Genomic DNA, 17,234 nt, shown 5'->3' with positions numbered 1-17,234 from the left:
ACCAATTACTGCTCACGTAGTATAAATTGTGTTTATAATGTTAATAAGTAAATAACTTCTAGTAAAGCGAGAAATCTGGTGCCAAGTCAATTTTAAAAAAATATTTGCTGAAATACTTTTTTACCCTTTTGCGAAATAAGGGTAATTTTCAAACTAGGATCCACGGGGAATATTTTGAGGTCAACAAAAATATGCAATTCAAGATGTTTGTATAGTCATTATATCAGCCAGCCTTGCACTACACTTTTTCTCCATGAAAGCAACTGAGGTCGAAGTGTCTACACTGAGGTGTGGGCATGCAAAGTAGAAACCTGTTGTCTTCGGTATTGTTGAAGCATTTATTGCATGTAACAGCTTCTTATTGTGCATTCAATAGTATTGATGTGGGGTGGAGTCTATGATTACAAATCCATTTCAAAATGAGTCCTTCAATCAAAAGATTTGAGAACCAGTAGCGTTGGATATTTTAGCACAATACAGGTAAAGATTGAAAATGATGGAAATTTGTTACAAAGTATTTTGGAATCAGAAATTTTGTATTCTATGGCAGCTAAAACTCTGACCACCAGCAATTTGACAAGCCATTTTTTTAAAAAAAAACTCATTTGACTATAATTAAAATTTGGCTACACTTAGCCAGATCATTTTAATTTTATTTGACAAACTATGTTCACATTTGGAAAAATATAGTATTTGATTTATTTGGTACACGTGTTTAAGCTTTTGTATGGATTTCTTTATTGAACATAGTGAAGACATGCAAAATCACTGACTCAAAAAGGTTGGAAGTTGTACTGAGAACAATTGACTAAATGCCATATTGAAGTGCACTGACCCAAGGAGGAATATGCAACAGCTAAAGTTGAAACAGTGGTTGAAGTTCAACTTTGGGTGATGACAACTTAGGCGACGTAGAATTAGCTAGCCATTGTGTACTCAGCCGGATATTCCTAAATATTTGTCTCATGCTTCTGAAAGAATCACTATGGTTGGATTATGAGCAATTACTGACATTTAATTTAACTTCAGTGGTGGGAAAGATTCTAGAGGCAATTATTCAGGATAGAATTAAAAAAGTTATCTTTTAAAAAGTCATTAATTAGGAACAGACAGCATGCATTTCCAAGGGGCAATTGTGTTAACTACCTTGGAGATTTTTTGAAGAGATAACAGAAAAAAAACATTGAGGACAACATTAGCAAAATGGACTACATGGACTTATAGAAATTGTTTGATACAGAGCCACATAACTTATAATGTTCAAGTCTGTTGTTATGGAATAAAAGGGGCAGTAGCAATGCCAAACTGGCTTAGTGAAATGAAACAAAACAATTGTCAATGGATATTTTTCAGGCTGGAGGAAATAGTGGACTTCCTCAGGGGTCAGTATTGAAAGCCTTGTTTTGCACAATATGTTAATGATCTAGTAACTTGGAGAGAACAGGGATTAATCAATAACAGTGAGCATAGTCTTGTGAAGGGGATGTCATGTCTGAAAATATTGAGTTTTTCCAAAAATTATGTTGGCTTATTTTACAAACTTAATTGGTTTTTAATACATTATATTTGCTCTGTTTGTTGGAGTGACAAATATATCCACCAAATAATTTAACAATCCCTTGACTTTTCAATTCTCATATCTCAGATGGTGCTGAGTTGAAACTGCTTCTGCCTCAAATCGAAAAGATACCCCTGAAAAGGGAAGTGCAGACAGCTCTCCAGCTAATATCAACACTAACTTGGAGAACTTGGCTAAATCCACAATTACAGAATTCTATTAATTGTGACCATTAAGCAAGTTCTTTTACAATAAAGAAATTAAAAGCTGACACTTCACCTAATGAAGGAACAACACTCTGAAAGCTTGTTATTTTAAATTTGTTGGACCATAACCTTGTGTCATATGACTTCTGACTTTGTCCACCCCAGTATCTCCATATCATAATTAAACCACTTTCAATAAGAACCAGCAACAACTGGATCCTTATTATCTCACAGCTAGTAAGCATTGTCTATATGGTGATGTCTAAGTCGACTATTTAATGCTATGTGCACCAGAGTTCGGGAGTGGAGCAGCAATGAACTTAATGGAAGGAGGATGACGTTTGGTTGCTTTTGTTGAAATAAAAGTAACTGATTAGGCAGTATTTCTAGTCTTTAATGTCAAAGTGAAGACTTCAGTTTGTTTAGGTCTCCAGTCAAATTTCCCTCTTTCTTACAAGTAACTTGATTGGTGTCAAAGTGTTCAGAACAGGAATTCTTCAGTTCTGGGAAAAGGTCACTCAATCTGAAACATTAACTAGTTTCTTTCCATAGAAGCTGCCAGAACTGCAGAGCTATTCCAGCAATTTCAATGGTTGCAGGTGAAGCACATATGGGGATAATTGATAACACAAATTTATGGTAAAAAAAATGGCAGGTCAATTGTGTTGCAGCTGCAGCATATCAAGGTGGACCACAGGAAATACATCGGAAGCAAATGGCTGCTATTTGAGCAATTTTGGATCGAAGTTGAGGAGTTCTTTTTGCTGTATCATGAAGGAAATGGCTACTTAGAAACTTTACTCCAGAGGTTTTGCTGCAGCTCTATAACACCCTAGTTAGGCCACACTTGGAATATTGGATTCACTTCTGATCACCTCATTATTGGAAGGATGTAGATGCTTTAGAGGAGATTCACGAGGATGCTGCCAGGATTGGAGGGCTTGTCTAATGAAGAGAAGTTGAGTGAGCTTGGGCTTTTCACACTAGAAAAAAAAGAGGAAGAGAGGTGACTTGATAGAAGTGTACAAGGTAATGAGAGGCAGAGATAGAGTAGATAGATAGATGGAGACTCTTTCCCAGGGCAGATATGGCTGTCACAAGGGTTCATCATTAAGGTGATTGGAGGAAGGTATAGAGCAGATGTTAGAAGTACATGGTGGTGTATGGAATGCACTGCCAGCAGTGGTAGTAGAGTCAGAGACATTACAGACATTTAGACAACTGCTGGACAAGCACACGGATGGCAGTAAATGGAGGGGTGTGTAGGTTAGGTTGATATTAGATTAAGATAAGTGTCTAGCATAACATCATGGGCTAAAGGGCCTCTACAGTTATATATTCTCAATTCTGTTCAGCCATTCAACAGGATCATGGCTGATTGGACATTTCTCATCCACTTTTTTGCCCTTTCCGCAAAACCCTTGATCTTCCTTCTCAAAAATACACAAGGACTTGACCCCTCCAGATGTGTCAAGGAATTCCAAAGGCACTCAATCTTCAGAAAAAAATCGTTCCTCAGTCTTAAATTGGCATTGACCCCTTTATTCTAAAACTATGTTCTCTGGTCCTCGACATTCCAATAAGGGGAAGCATTGTGGCAGCATTTACCCATCAAACCACTTAAGAATTCCAAAAGTTTCAATGAGATCACCTCTTTCTTCCAAACTCCAGTGAATAGAATCCCAGCCTGCTTAGCTTTTGCTTATAAGACAATCCCTCCTCATCAGGCATCATCCTTTTAAACCTTCTGAACTGCCTTCAATGAAATGATGTCTTTCCTTTAAATAAACTCTCGAAAACTATCCCTAATGAACTATGAATTTGGTTGTCATAGCTACCTTTTGCAATTTGATCAATCCAATCAATATGAAGATCAAGGTCAATTATTACTGTAGTCTTTTTAGATTCTCTTATTTGTTGATTTATAGCATTTCCCACAGAGTGACCATTTGGGCATTTGTACACTATCCCTCTGAATGTCTTCTTTACCTTGTTTTATTTTAAACCTCTGCCAAAATTCAAAAGCCAGCTGGATGGGTATAAGAAGAGGAAGGAAGGGTTTGGAGGGATATGGGCCAGGTGCTGGCAGGTGAGACTAGACTGGATTAGGATATCTGGTTGGCATGGACGAGTTGGATTGAAGGATCTGTTTCCATGTTGTACATCTCTATGACGATTTGTTACTGAATTGTCCTGGTCTAGATCACGTCACAGCTGCCCTCATTTCCATACTGAGACTCCAACAGAGCTACCCCATCTCTTCCATCCTTCCTGTCGCTCTTAAAAAGGCCAATATCCTTGGTTTTCATCTTTGGAACCATGTTTCCAAAATGGCTATGACATATTCATCCGACTTATTCAAAATACTTTGCTCTTTAAAATATCAGTCCTGTAAGTTTTTTTAAATAAATTTTTTAAATTAAAAACCCTTTCCAAATCTTTTATCAAATATAAAAAAGGTAGTACAGCAATGTCATATCACAATACTATGATAACTACCTACTATTCTACCAGAACATACATATCTACTTAACTTAAACTAAACTGCAATCAAATTAAATAAACATTAAATTAAGCTGAATTCAGCTTATCTTAAAGTAATGTGATATAACTTAAATTATCTATTTCACTCACCACACCTCCACTAAAACTCCCACACCTGAGGGAACCAGTCATTGTACTTTTGTAATTATTTTCACCAACTTCCCCCTTCCAATGCCCCATGGGCATCCAAACTGATTCCCACAGCTACACCACTGTCTTAATTAATATTGCCGATAAGTCTGCATCAAAATAATTTAAAAAGGGCCGCCACATCTTACAAGACTGCTCAATTTTGTGGTGCACCATATTTGAGGTAGTCTTGGGGGAGATGCTCCATCACCAGCCCGCCCCACACCATAAGACCTGGGGGTTTTCCAATGTCCAACTCATTAAAAAATGTTCTTCCTCGCACAGTGGGTAAGAATGTTATAGTCTCTTCCAGCATTCCCCCAGAGAATGCAAGTATGGCAACCCCAGAAGTTGGATTACTGGGTCCAATTTGACTTCAATTCCCAGGATTTCCTTCAGCTCCCTTACTATAGCACGCCAGTATCTCTGGATCTTGTAACATGACCAGCAGCCTATACTAATTTTACATTTGGGACATGCTGGAGATGCTCTTTTCTTGAATTTAGCTAGCTTCTCTGGTGCCATATTAGCCCTGTATAAAATCTTCAATTGCTTCAATGGCCTCTGCTTTGTTACATATATGGGAAAATGTAAAGAAAATCTCCATCTTTCCATATTTCCAATGAAATACCCTCTCGTAATTCCAAGTCCTACAGAGTCTCTCCACAACTCCTAAGGCATGTCCTTTCTGTAAAGGATGCAAAGTACTAACTGAAAGAGTGCCTGTGCACTGGAGCTTTCTTCTCCACATCTACTTCAGCTGAGCCAGGAGCGTGGTCTTCATCTGTACATAATCCCTTATCTGAAAGTACTGGGAAAGGTCCCTATTAGACAATCCACATTTCTGAATTAGTTGGCTGACTGACACCAAGACCTCCCCCTTGAATAAATCTCCCAAACAAGAGATTCCTTTATTCTTCCATAGCTTTAAGCCATTGCCCCAGGTATATATTCTTGGACTCCCACCAATGGGGTACATGCCAAGGACTTAAGACAATTGCGCTTGCCTTGCTTCTATATTCTCTGGGCGTTCATCGTATTTAAAATGATTGACTGCTCGATCACAGATTTCATCTTATTCATAAATAATAAATTAACTAGGGGACATTTTGACTGCAGAGTTTCAACAGCAGGCCAAAAAAACTCCAAATCCCCCCATACCCAGTCACCCTCATATGCTAATAGGGCACTTATTTGATATCTCCTCAAATCCGGAAGATCGAACTTCTCTCCCTTTCGTCCCCCCCACCCCTCCCCCCGCCAACTTCAGGGCCAGCACCTTTAACAGAATTTTAAAGGCTACATTCAGCAAAGAAATTGGTCTACATAAGGCACATTCTTCAGGGTCTTTTCCCATCTTTAAAATGAGGGGGATATTAACCTCTCTAAGAGAGGGCAGAAGACAATCCTGTGTATATGAATAGTTATACATCTCCAAAATTGGCTCCACCAACCTGTTTATGAATTCCTTATAAAACTCACTTGGGAATCCATTTGGTCCTGGTGCTTTGCCACCCTGGAAATGCTTTATTGCTTCCTGCACCTCTTGTATCATCAGAAGCACATTTAACAGGGAGACTTAATGGGCAGCACGGTGGCACAGTGGTTAGCACTGCTGCCTCACAGCGCCAGGGACCTGGGTTCAATTCCCGCCTCAGGCGACTGACTGTGTGGAGTTTGCACATTCTCCCCGTGTCTGCATGGGTTTCCTCCGGGTGCTCCGGTTTCCTCCCACAGTCAAAGATGTGCGGGTCAGGTGAATTGGCCATGCTAAATTGCCCGTAGTGTTAGGTAAGGGGTAAATGTAGGGGTATGGGTGGGTTGCGCTTCGACGGGTCGGTGTGGACTTGTTGGGCCGAAGAGCCTGTTTCCATACTGTAAGTAATCTAATCTTAAAAAAAAAACCTGTTCTGCATTTTTACTGTGGAGATCCAGGTTCTCAAACAAGGACTCAGTTCTCACTGCAGTCTTCACTGCCCTCTGACCGGTATAACTCTGCAAAGTATTTCATATGTCTAACATTGATCTTCAACTCATAGGTAACCCTGCCAACCTTCTCTCTAACAGAAATAATGGATTGAGAGGCATTTTTCGTTTTAGCCAGATATGTCTGGCATATCTCCAAATTCAAACAATCTTTGTTTAGCAAAGGAGATCTCATTTTTTGCCACCCATATGTGCAATGAGTCGAGAGTAGCCTGGAGCGCTGTGACCTGCTGCAGCTTGACCAAAGAAGGCCTATTATAATAAGCTTCCTCAGTTACCTTCAGCCAGGTCTCCAGCATCTGTTGCAGCTCCTCCCTCTGCCTCCTTCTAGTCGCAAAATATGAAGTGATCAGGCCTCGTAAATATGCCTTAGTGGCCTCCCAAAGTATTGTTGGATTACTGGCTGTACCGGAGTCGATATCCCAGAAGGCTCCAAACTCTCTTGTAATGTACTCAACAAATTTGCTATCCCTTAACAGGAATGGGTCCATACTCTAGTGCCATTTAATACCTAAATACACCGGCACAGAATTATATTCCCAATTTTGCAAGCCAATATTCTGTCAAAAGAAGCCAATGGCATCAGGAACATGTCAATTTATGTGTGGCACTTGTGTGGGTTGGAATAAAAAGTAAAGTCTCTTATGGAAGAGTGGAGATGCCTCCACACGTCCACTAATCCCAACTCCTCACACCCAGTCCACCAACTGTCCAGACTACTGGGCTGCTTGGCATCCAGTCTACCCTGGGATTCATTAGGCGGTTAAAATCCCCTCCTCTCCCCTCATTCCCCTTCATGAATTTAGCAACTGCATTAGAAATTTAAGAGTGTGTGCCGGGGACAATAAGCATTCAGGACACCATACCCTTCTCCATAAATGAGAGCTGTAAGACTAATGAACCATCCATGTTCATCCTTCATATGCTCAGTTACCTGGAATGTGATGTCCTTTTTTACTAGTATAACCACTCTACTCTTGGAGCTAAAAAGGAGGAGAAGAATACCCTATCATAAGGAACAGCTGAAGCTGCAGTTATCAGTTAAATGCATCTTCTGCAGCAGGGCGATGTCTAACCTTGCCTTTCTAATGCTTACCAGATTCTTTTTAATGGGAGAATGGCTCCCTTTTACATTCCAGATGCACCAGCTGAAAAAAAATATTAGCCATGGTCATCCAGGGCAGCCCACGGTTTCCCAAGAGGAGGAATCTTATTGGAGATGCAGCAAATTAAAAAGATATTAGCTCTGTAAAAAGAGTAAAAACTGCTTCAATAAAAACTACCACAACTAAAAAACTAACCACCGCATTTAATTTAAACATACACCCAAATAAAAGCCAATTTACACGAGATGTCCCCCTTTGCCCATAGGAGGAAATCCTTGCTACCATCCTGGTTCCTTCCAGCTGAGGCCGTGCCCTAGTCCCAAGCAATGCACAGATAAAGACGACATGTTATTTACATTCTGAGGGTTAACAATGGACACCCACCACCACCTTAACCACAGGTATAGCCACCCCCAAATCCAAAAAAAGACAGCAGCAAAAAAATCTGGACAATAACCAACTGACTGAAAGTGATAAATCAATCAGGTTTTATACAGGTAGTACAAAAGCTATAAAACCAACAACCACAGTAAAGGGAGGGAAAGAAAAGAAAGAAAAGGAAAAGGAAAAAGAAAAAAGGAAAAGGACATAACGAAAAACTGTACCACAGTCCATAACAGTGCCCGTTCTCCTCCCCCACTCCCAGAGTCCTCTTTCAAAGAGTACAAAGTCCTTTGCTTTTTCAGCAAAAAAAAACAATTATATAACATCCCTCCATGAGCGAAACAATACCGCCACATACCTCAAGGAATACTGAATGTTCAGATCCCTTAATTTTCTCTTAAGATTATATTGGCATTTGATGAAGTTAACTATGGATCTGGAGTCTTGAAAAAAAAAACATTATTCTTGAGCCTCTGTATGTTAAAGCCTGTGGATCTCTTCATAGTCTTCTTGCTATTTCAATTATTAATAGTTTTTCTTTATAAATGTTAGACTCACACTTGGATTGGGCAGGGGTGTGTGTCTGGCCCAGACCTGTGCATTGCGATCCAGTGGGTCTGCTCTACACTCACCAGGCCCGACTCCAACTCCAGACACAGGAACTTTAGGAGCTACTTCTCCAGGAACCCAACAAAGTCCTTGCCTTCCTCAAATTCTGGGAAACCCACGAGCTGTAAGCTTTGTCTTCTACTTCTGTTTTCCAGGTTGTCCACTTGTTTCCGAAGGACCCGAACCTGATTTTCCACTATTCAGATCCATCCTTCTGAGACCTCCGCCATGGTCTCCTATGCCATGGTCCTCTGCTCCACTGCTTCTACTCTTTGGTCCAGTGTTTGAATCTCCTGCTCATGCTTTCTCAGCAAGGCAGATATCTGCACCATTGTTGCTTCAACCTTCTCTCAGAGTTTGGCAAGCTTAAGAGTAAATGCGGCTGCCCCATTAAATCCAAAGGGGCTATCCTGGGAGTTGGAGTAATGGCAGTAGGAGAATGCCCAGCTTGCTGTACTCCTTTTGCCACTTTTCCTTTATTTGCCTTCATCCTGATGTTAGAGATGTCAAACCACAATTTTAGCAGTTCCAGGTGTTCATTAGCTTTATATTATCAATTTTTCTCCTAGTGATGGTTAACCAGGAGGTGGTGTGGGTGAAGATCCACCTTGCTAGGGTTTGCTACAAAGCCCAGCACAGCAGACCATTCAGACCGCCGCCATCTTGGATCAAGTTTGTTTCAATAAAATTGTATTTCACGACACTTGTGGTTCCTTGGTCAAATATAACATTCATGTTCTGTCCCTTCCTTATTTTATTTTCTGGTAACATTCAACCTCATCACAAACCTGTTATCCTACCTTTTCCGAGGAGAAAGTGAGGTCTGCAGATGCTGGAGATCAAAGCTGAAAATGTGTTGCTGGAAAAGCACAGCAGGTCAGGCAGCATCCAAGGAACAGGGCTTATGCCCGAAACGTCAAGTCTCCTTCTTCAGGAATGAAGGGCTTATTCCTGAGGAAGGGCTTATGCCTGAAACATCGAGTCTCCTGTTCCTTGGATGCTGCCTGACCTGCTGCACTTTTCCAGCAACACATTTTCAGATCCTACCTTTTCCTTTAACTTTGATTTTTATAATCGTTTCCATGCAATTGAACCTAACCCCACTTTATTTCATCTAATGCTCTATCTACAGTCCTAGTCTCGTGATTTGCTTGGACTCTAGTTTCAAGAGGCAAATACACCCTTAGATTAGAGGATTCCAAGTCAAAGTCAACGTCAAAGTCAAAGTCAATCTGTAATCAAGGATAACAAGGTAGGACTGTAGATGAAAAAAGGCACGAAAGAACTCCTGATGCTGGAAATCAAAAAACAGAAACTGCTGGAAAAAACTCAGCAGGTGTGGCAGCATCTATGGGGATAAATCAGTTCATGTTTCAGGTTGAGTGACCCTTCCTCAGGATTGATTCTGAGGAAGTGTCACTCAATCCAAAACATTACCTGATTTCTTTTCATAGATGCTGCCAGACTAGCTGAGCTTTTCCAGCAATTTCTGTGATTGTAGGTGAAACAGGCATGGGATCAGGAGGCTCGAGGAGTCTCGGTCCCTGCAATCACCCACCGGGTGAGGTTCTTGCAACTTATGGGGACAAGAGTGGAATTGGAAGGGGAGATGAGTGAATCGATTGTGACTATTTAGGTGGAGGAAATGGGAACATGCAGTAGTAGTAGGGACACTATACTTAGTGGGACAGTTATGCTCATGGCTGCAGAGTGCGCAGAATCTCAAAAGGTCATGTTGCCTTCCTGGAGAAGGAGTTAAGGACATCTCAAGAGAGACAGGAATGGAGTGAAAAGAGGGACCCAATTATCCCTGGTGGAACTAGTAGCAGTGACAGGACTGGAAGCAAGGTTTTGCTGAAATAATTTGAACAGTTAGGAGCTGTACTAAAGATACAACTCCCAAGGTAATCAGCTCAGGTTTAATTATAATTTGATATGATGAAGCAGGAAAATGGAGCCGAGAATCGTCAGATCAGCCACAGTGTAATTGAATGGCAGAGAAGACTCAACAGACTGAACAGCCTACTTCTGCTCCTGCATTTTCTTGTATTCCTTTCAAAATATGAGCACCGTTTTCTGTTTCTCATCCTTCTCTCACATCCTTAGGTCCTGTCATATTTTAGAATGTCTTGTGAAGTTTGCTCCCAGTGCAGCCAATCCATCTTCAACTATTCTTGTTAGTAGGCAAGAGTGAGGATTGCAGATGCTGGAAACCAGAGTTTAAATTAGAGTGGTGCTGGAAAAGCACAGCAGGATAGGTAACATCCAAGGAGCAGGAAAATCCACATTACGGGCAAAAGCCCTTCATCAGGAATGAAAGTAGCCTACTGAGCATTGAACCTCTTCCAGTTTGTTAGCAATAATCGGTTTGCCTCTTCCTTCTGAGCGATGTCCATGTACTCTCTTAGCTCTCCCCATCCCATCATCAGCATAGATAATCACACTTTCTCAACCGCTTTCAGTTCTGACAATGGGTCACTGGAGTTGAAATGTTAACTGTTCTTTTCTCCTCAGATCCTCACTAACCTGCTGAGTTTCTCCAGCGTTTCCAATTTGTGCTGCAGATTGGGTTTCTTGACAAAGTTTGCTGGTTGGGGCTTTGGATTGTCAGTGGAGTATCCAACCATGACCCAGGTTCTTCTGTGGCTTTCAAAGACCATGAGGGAGAATTTCCACAGGTACATTACGTATCTGCCATAATAGTGGTTGTAGATCATGGAAATCTCAGTGAAACGTTCGCAATAGCCACACCTCAATCAGATCACCTCCAAGTTTCTCTGCTCTAAAGAAAAAAAAACACCCAAACATATCCAACCTTTCATCAACTTAAAAAATCCATCCTTGGCAGGATCCTAGTGAATCTCCTTTGCACCCCTCTCCAGTCCAATCACATCTTTCCGGTAACATGATGACCAGAATTGCACACAGTACTATAGCAATGATCTCAGTAAAGTCCTTATAACTCCAATAAGACCTCCCTGCTTTAAAATCTAAAATCGTGATTGATAAAGGCAAGTGTCCCATATACGTTTTCACCATCCTATTAACAACACTTCAGAGATCTATGGACAAATACTCAAAGATCCCTTTGTTTCACAGAATGTCCTAGAGTCATGTCATTCATTCCTTGTCAAGTTATTCCTTCCAAAGTGTATCACCTCACTTTTCAGAGTTAAATTCAGAGCCACTTACCTGCCCATTTGACCAGTTATATGTTCTTATAGGAGAAAGTGAGGACTGCAGATGCTAGAGGTCAGAGCTGAAAATGTGTTGCTGGAAAAGCGCAGGTCAGGCAGCATCCAAGGAGCAGGAGAATTGACATTTCGGGCATGAACCCTTCTTCAGGAATGTATTTTATATCGCCCAAGACACACAAGCTCACTTCTAATAATCTGCTGAATCTTTGTATAATCCACAAACTTGCTTATCCAAAACCCCTCAAACACAGTCATCTATGTCATTTACATAAAAATGATAAAGAATAGGGGACTCAGTACAGATCCCACAAATTACTTGATCAAATTACATTGTGTCCCATGTACATTTGCCTTCTTGATAAGTCTCCGATATGGAACCTTGTCAAAGACTCTGCAGAAATCCATATAAATGGCATCAACTGCATTATCCTCATCTATACATGCCTGGTCACCTCAAAAAATTATTTCAAATTTGTTAGGCATGACCACCCTCTGATAAAGCTATGCTGACTATCCCTGAGCAAGCCTTGCCTCTAAAGTGGAGATGGACGCTTTCCTTCAGAATTTTCTCCAATAGTTTCCATGCTACTGTGATGCATCACTTGAACATGTTTCTACCTTAGATATTGCTCAGTGGTAGCACTTCAATTTTAAAGACCAGAATCCACTTGGTAACACAATTTTCACAAAATAAAGGATGATCAGTTAAATAAAAACATGCCAAAGTACAAAGTCTATGGATAATTGAAAAAAAAACTTTCAACCATTGTGCATTGGCACAAATAGCATGAAAAGCTACATAACGAACACTCCAGTCTTCCTTATTGAGGGGTACAGGGATTGCCCTCATGATGTTTCAAAATCAGACTCTTGTATTGATCTTGAATGTGTGTTGCTGGAAAAGCACAGACCAGGCAGCATATGAGGAGCAGGAGATTATGTTTCAGGCAAAAGCCCTTGATCAAGATTCAGGCTTATGCCTGAAACATCAATTCTCCTGCTCCTTGGATGCTACCTGATCTGCTGTGCTTTTCCAGCAATACACTCAACTCTGATCTCCAGCATCTGCAGTCTTTCAAAAGATATTCAATCCACATTTACTATCTGCTATTCCATGTTGAAAGGAGTGGCATCAAATGACAATCCACAATACACATATCTATTATTTCAAAGAGATTTATTTGTTAGTAGAAACTGAAACTGTACAAAATCTGTTTGTACAATCTTCTCCAGAGAAGGAACTAGCTCACCTTTTCACATTCAGGAGTTAGCTTCCAGTTCAGAACCAATTTCATGAGTGCAAAATAACACACAAAAAGAAATCATCAGACAGTGTGGCTATTTTATGTCTTACCATAGAAACCAGTGCTTATTTGACCAACAGCTCAGTTTGGCTTTACCAACATTGACTCCCCCCTCCTTTTCTCTTCTTAATAACTACAATTCTTCCAAAGTATGAACACCTGGATGACTGCCTGCCTCAATTTGCAATGCCACAGCTGCATTTGGTTAATAGATTATACTTCAAATTATATGTTTCTTGCAACAAAGAATTTAGTAAAGGCAGTCTATATAATTATTTCCAACCAAACATGTTTTAATTCTCATTCATACACATAAACAGAAATGCTTGAATATTTTGGTAAATTACTATAAAAAGCCTATTTTATTTCAGCCAATTTAACTAAGGCTTTAATGAGGCTCAGCTTAAAATGGTAAAGTTTGCACATGTCACAAACTAATGTACAAGATCAGGTGTCATTTGCATACATTTGTTTTTTATTCTAAATGAAATGTGTAGTTTTAATCTCTCTGAAGTTGAGTTTTATTGCTGATGAGAAGACTTTGGATTTTCCAAATATTTATTGGATCAGCTGCATCAAAATCAAGAAAAAACATGATTAAAACATATTTTATTTGTCATACTGTGAGAACTCAATACACAAAGAATTCATATAAACAAACCATAAAAATTACTACAGAGTGCAATCATCTAACACCAAATGAAAATACGAAGGCAGAGCAACAACAATTTAGAGTGATTAATTTCTGTTTTGTTGGTGCATTAAGATAGTTGACCCTGGCAGCTTCTGCTTTATGGAACAAATAGCATTATTTGTGATGGGTGGGTGGAGATGAGATTTCCAATCACCCCTCACCCAGAGGACCATTTGAGGCCATTGCTGGACAGCTCTGGGAATTCTGCCTCTTGTACTTGCCCCAGGCCCAGTGCAAAAGCTAACAGCTTGGAACTGGTACTCTTATTGTGAGCCCAACAGCATGAATTTATGTAAAACTCTGTTATCTCACTTTTTAGATTAGAATCAATCTAAACATCAGGTCATAGACAGAGAACACAGGGGGCTAACATCTTCAACATATTGTCTAGCTATCGCCATTGTTAACAGCTAACCTGAGAATGCAACTTTTAAAAAAAAGGTTTTGTAATTTACACATGAAAGAAGTGAAACTATCACTATATTCTAACAGATGAAAGGCTTAACAGACAATCAATTTTTCAATGTATAATTTCAGTTACATCATACTGCAAATATTTGCTATAAATTCTGTGTTACGATCGAGCCCCTCCACTATCACCCGATGAAGGAGCGTCGCTCTGAAAGCTAGTGTGCTTCCAATTAAACCAGTTGGACTATAACCTGGTGTTGTGTGATTTTTAACTTTGTACACCCCCGTCCAACACCAGCATCCCCAAATCATTCTCAGGAGGATGTACAGGTTGAATGTGCTCCTTTTTCTTTGAGGAGAGGTGAATCTAGATTAATATCTCTTCTACAGACAGGAGCAATTCCAAATCTCTATAATTGATACCAGCTGTTCATGAAATCTTTGGACAATTAGCAATAAAATGGTGTATCTTGCTTGAATTCCAAACGTTACTGGTTAATGTAAACAGTTCAGCAGACTTCATGACATAGTTACATACTTTTTTACAGACTGGGATCCTTCTGTCAGAACATTCAACAACTTGGTAACTGTGGAGAAACTAGACAGAGAGCAAAACCAAGTACTATCATCCTTAGCAGGCACCAAAAATCACACTTACCTCCCACTAACCCGGACAGAACCAGTTCTCTCTTTATTTTTTCTCTTTTTAATCAGCATTCCCTGTGGTGTGTTGGTTAGAATCGGAACTCCCTTGATTGACTAATTCAACATCCAACCAGCTGCCAGCGCTGCACATAACAGCTCGGTCCTTATTCATCTATGGTATTCTTTGATCAGTAATTAAGTTGCATTAGATTTCCAGGCCACTCCCAAAACATCTGTCTCCTTTTGTTTAGAACAAGCTGCTGTTTCAGGTTCAATTCTTAACTTCAACTCACTGTTGCAAAGCAAAAAGAAATGAGTAAAATTAAACAAAGAATGGTAATGGTCTCCACAATATACTGAATGTTTCTGTGAAGGAGACACTTTCTCTTTCATCAGTGTGTTGCTCTATTTTGTCAAGTGTGTGAGAACATTACCTGCCTCAACTCAGGAATTTTGGATATCTTCTGTAAGCTTTCCTTTTTCAGTTTTGATTGCACTGTGTGACTGCTAATAACCTAGTTTTTGGATCAGCTGTCTCTTTAAGGTAATTTGATTGTTCCAATTCTTTTAGAACTTCTATTTGTTTGAGTTTCTTCCAATGCTCAACTTCAAGCTTAGCCAAGGCATTCGGCATTGCTAAAAGCTCTCCAGTTTCATTCTTTTTCTCCTTATTCATGGAAGCTATGAGTTTTTTTTCCATTAAGTCCTGAAAGGACTCAACAGACAACTGTCAGCTTTTTTGCAGATTAACAATTTTTGAATATTGAAGATGGGTATGATTCAATTTTCTTTTATCTGTTTTAATCCTTTTCACAATATCCCTTAATGTGGGTGGCTTTTTAATTAGTTACTTGCTGCTATTGAATTACCACATCTTCCAAGGAGAATGTCTGGGTCCTCAGTATTTTCTACTTCTTGGACAGGAGTAGGATGTTTTTAATCTGCAGTTTGAAATCATCTCATGCTGCCTTGGCAAGTGACCTGAATGTGGATTGTTTTATTGCATAGCATTTAGAATTGCTGGTTGGGCATGATTTTTCCATCTCAATCTATCCCACGACACTGTGGGCAAGAAGCAATGGCAGGGTGCACTTTCATACCCTGTGTTCGCTGTCTTCATAGTCAAAAGCCATTTGATCAACAAAATGAGTTGAGTTGCAGTAGGCAGCTCCTTAGACAATACTCAGTTCCTCTGATAAGAATTTGGTTTAGCTTGCAATGTACAGCTTGACTCATGCACTGCACTGTATCTGATGATGTAAGGTCTACTTTCGACTGAAAAATATCTGGTTGTGTTTCATTCTGTACCCCTCCTAAGTATTGTACCATATGTATCCTTCTTTTGAGGCTTCATGTTGACAATTATCTACAACATGTTGATGAAAGAATCAATGACCATCCTTCACTCCTGTGCCCCTGTGTGTCATAAATTGGGCTTTTGCTGTAGACTGAAATTGGAGTGGAAGGATTTAATTATATTGTTTTGTAGGCATTGTAGTTTCTTGTATTGGGCTGTGCCTTGTCTGGCGAGAATGACTTTGGCATCTTGCTGATTCCATAAACAATCTGGCATTTCAATGGACCTGAAGCAGTGTATTAGCTGGGAAAACATTGGTGTCATTGTAATCATTACCTGGCTTGTTCAAAACCCTTCTTATTCTCCAGAGACTCTGGTAAAGGCAAGGTTTTCTCCATCATTTGTTTATTTACCATATGCTTATGGGACCAAAGTAATTATTTTCTTCTCTAGCCCTGTAAAGGTTTCTGATTCACACTAATTCTGTAATTGCTATGAGCAACTAATGGTCTTGCTTGTACATACTGTGGATGTTTCTCCCCTTGTTTTTTTCACGTAGGTCCAGGCATTCATTTTGCTTCTCATTGGGCCTTGAAATTCATCACTTGCTACTTCCTATCACTTCTACCATTTCCAGGATCAGATCACTGAGCTGGCCTCATTTCTGAAAAGTGCTGACTCTGGGCTTTAATTCAGGCACTCCTTGTCACTTTTTTCTTCTCTTGATCATCTTCCTGAATCCTCTGCCTGAACAGAGTACTGATTCACAGTACCACGATCTCCAACATTGGTAGGGCAAGGGGTCTGGACCCGAATCCATCTCTGTTAGAACAAGGATCAAACTTCGTGCTGATAACACCAGTCCAATGATACAACCAATACTTTTGATCCTCAATATCTTGTGTAAAATAACTGTGTGTTATTGTCACGGTGGTCAAGCGGAAAGGGCGGTAAAATGATGTTAGCATTTTAATCATGACACTTGAGCCCTTATTTCTTGTCAGGTCCTTGCCTGTTTGGGCAGATACATTTAGCCATCACCAATAGTATGTGTTAGAAAATTATAGCAGCCAATGCAACAGTATGTGAAGAGGACAAAAGCAATCATTTTACTTCCCATCCGAACACAATCCATCAGCAGAGAGACAAAAATCATACCTAAAA

Source organism: Hemiscyllium ocellatum, chromosome 1 (genome assembly GCF_020745735.1).
Source record: "Hemiscyllium ocellatum isolate sHemOce1 chromosome 1, sHemOce1.pat.X.cur, whole genome shotgun sequence".
Classification (NCBI taxonomy): domain Eukaryota; kingdom Metazoa; phylum Chordata; class Chondrichthyes; order Orectolobiformes; family Hemiscylliidae; genus Hemiscyllium; species Hemiscyllium ocellatum.
This window is presented reverse-complemented; position numbering follows the sequence as displayed.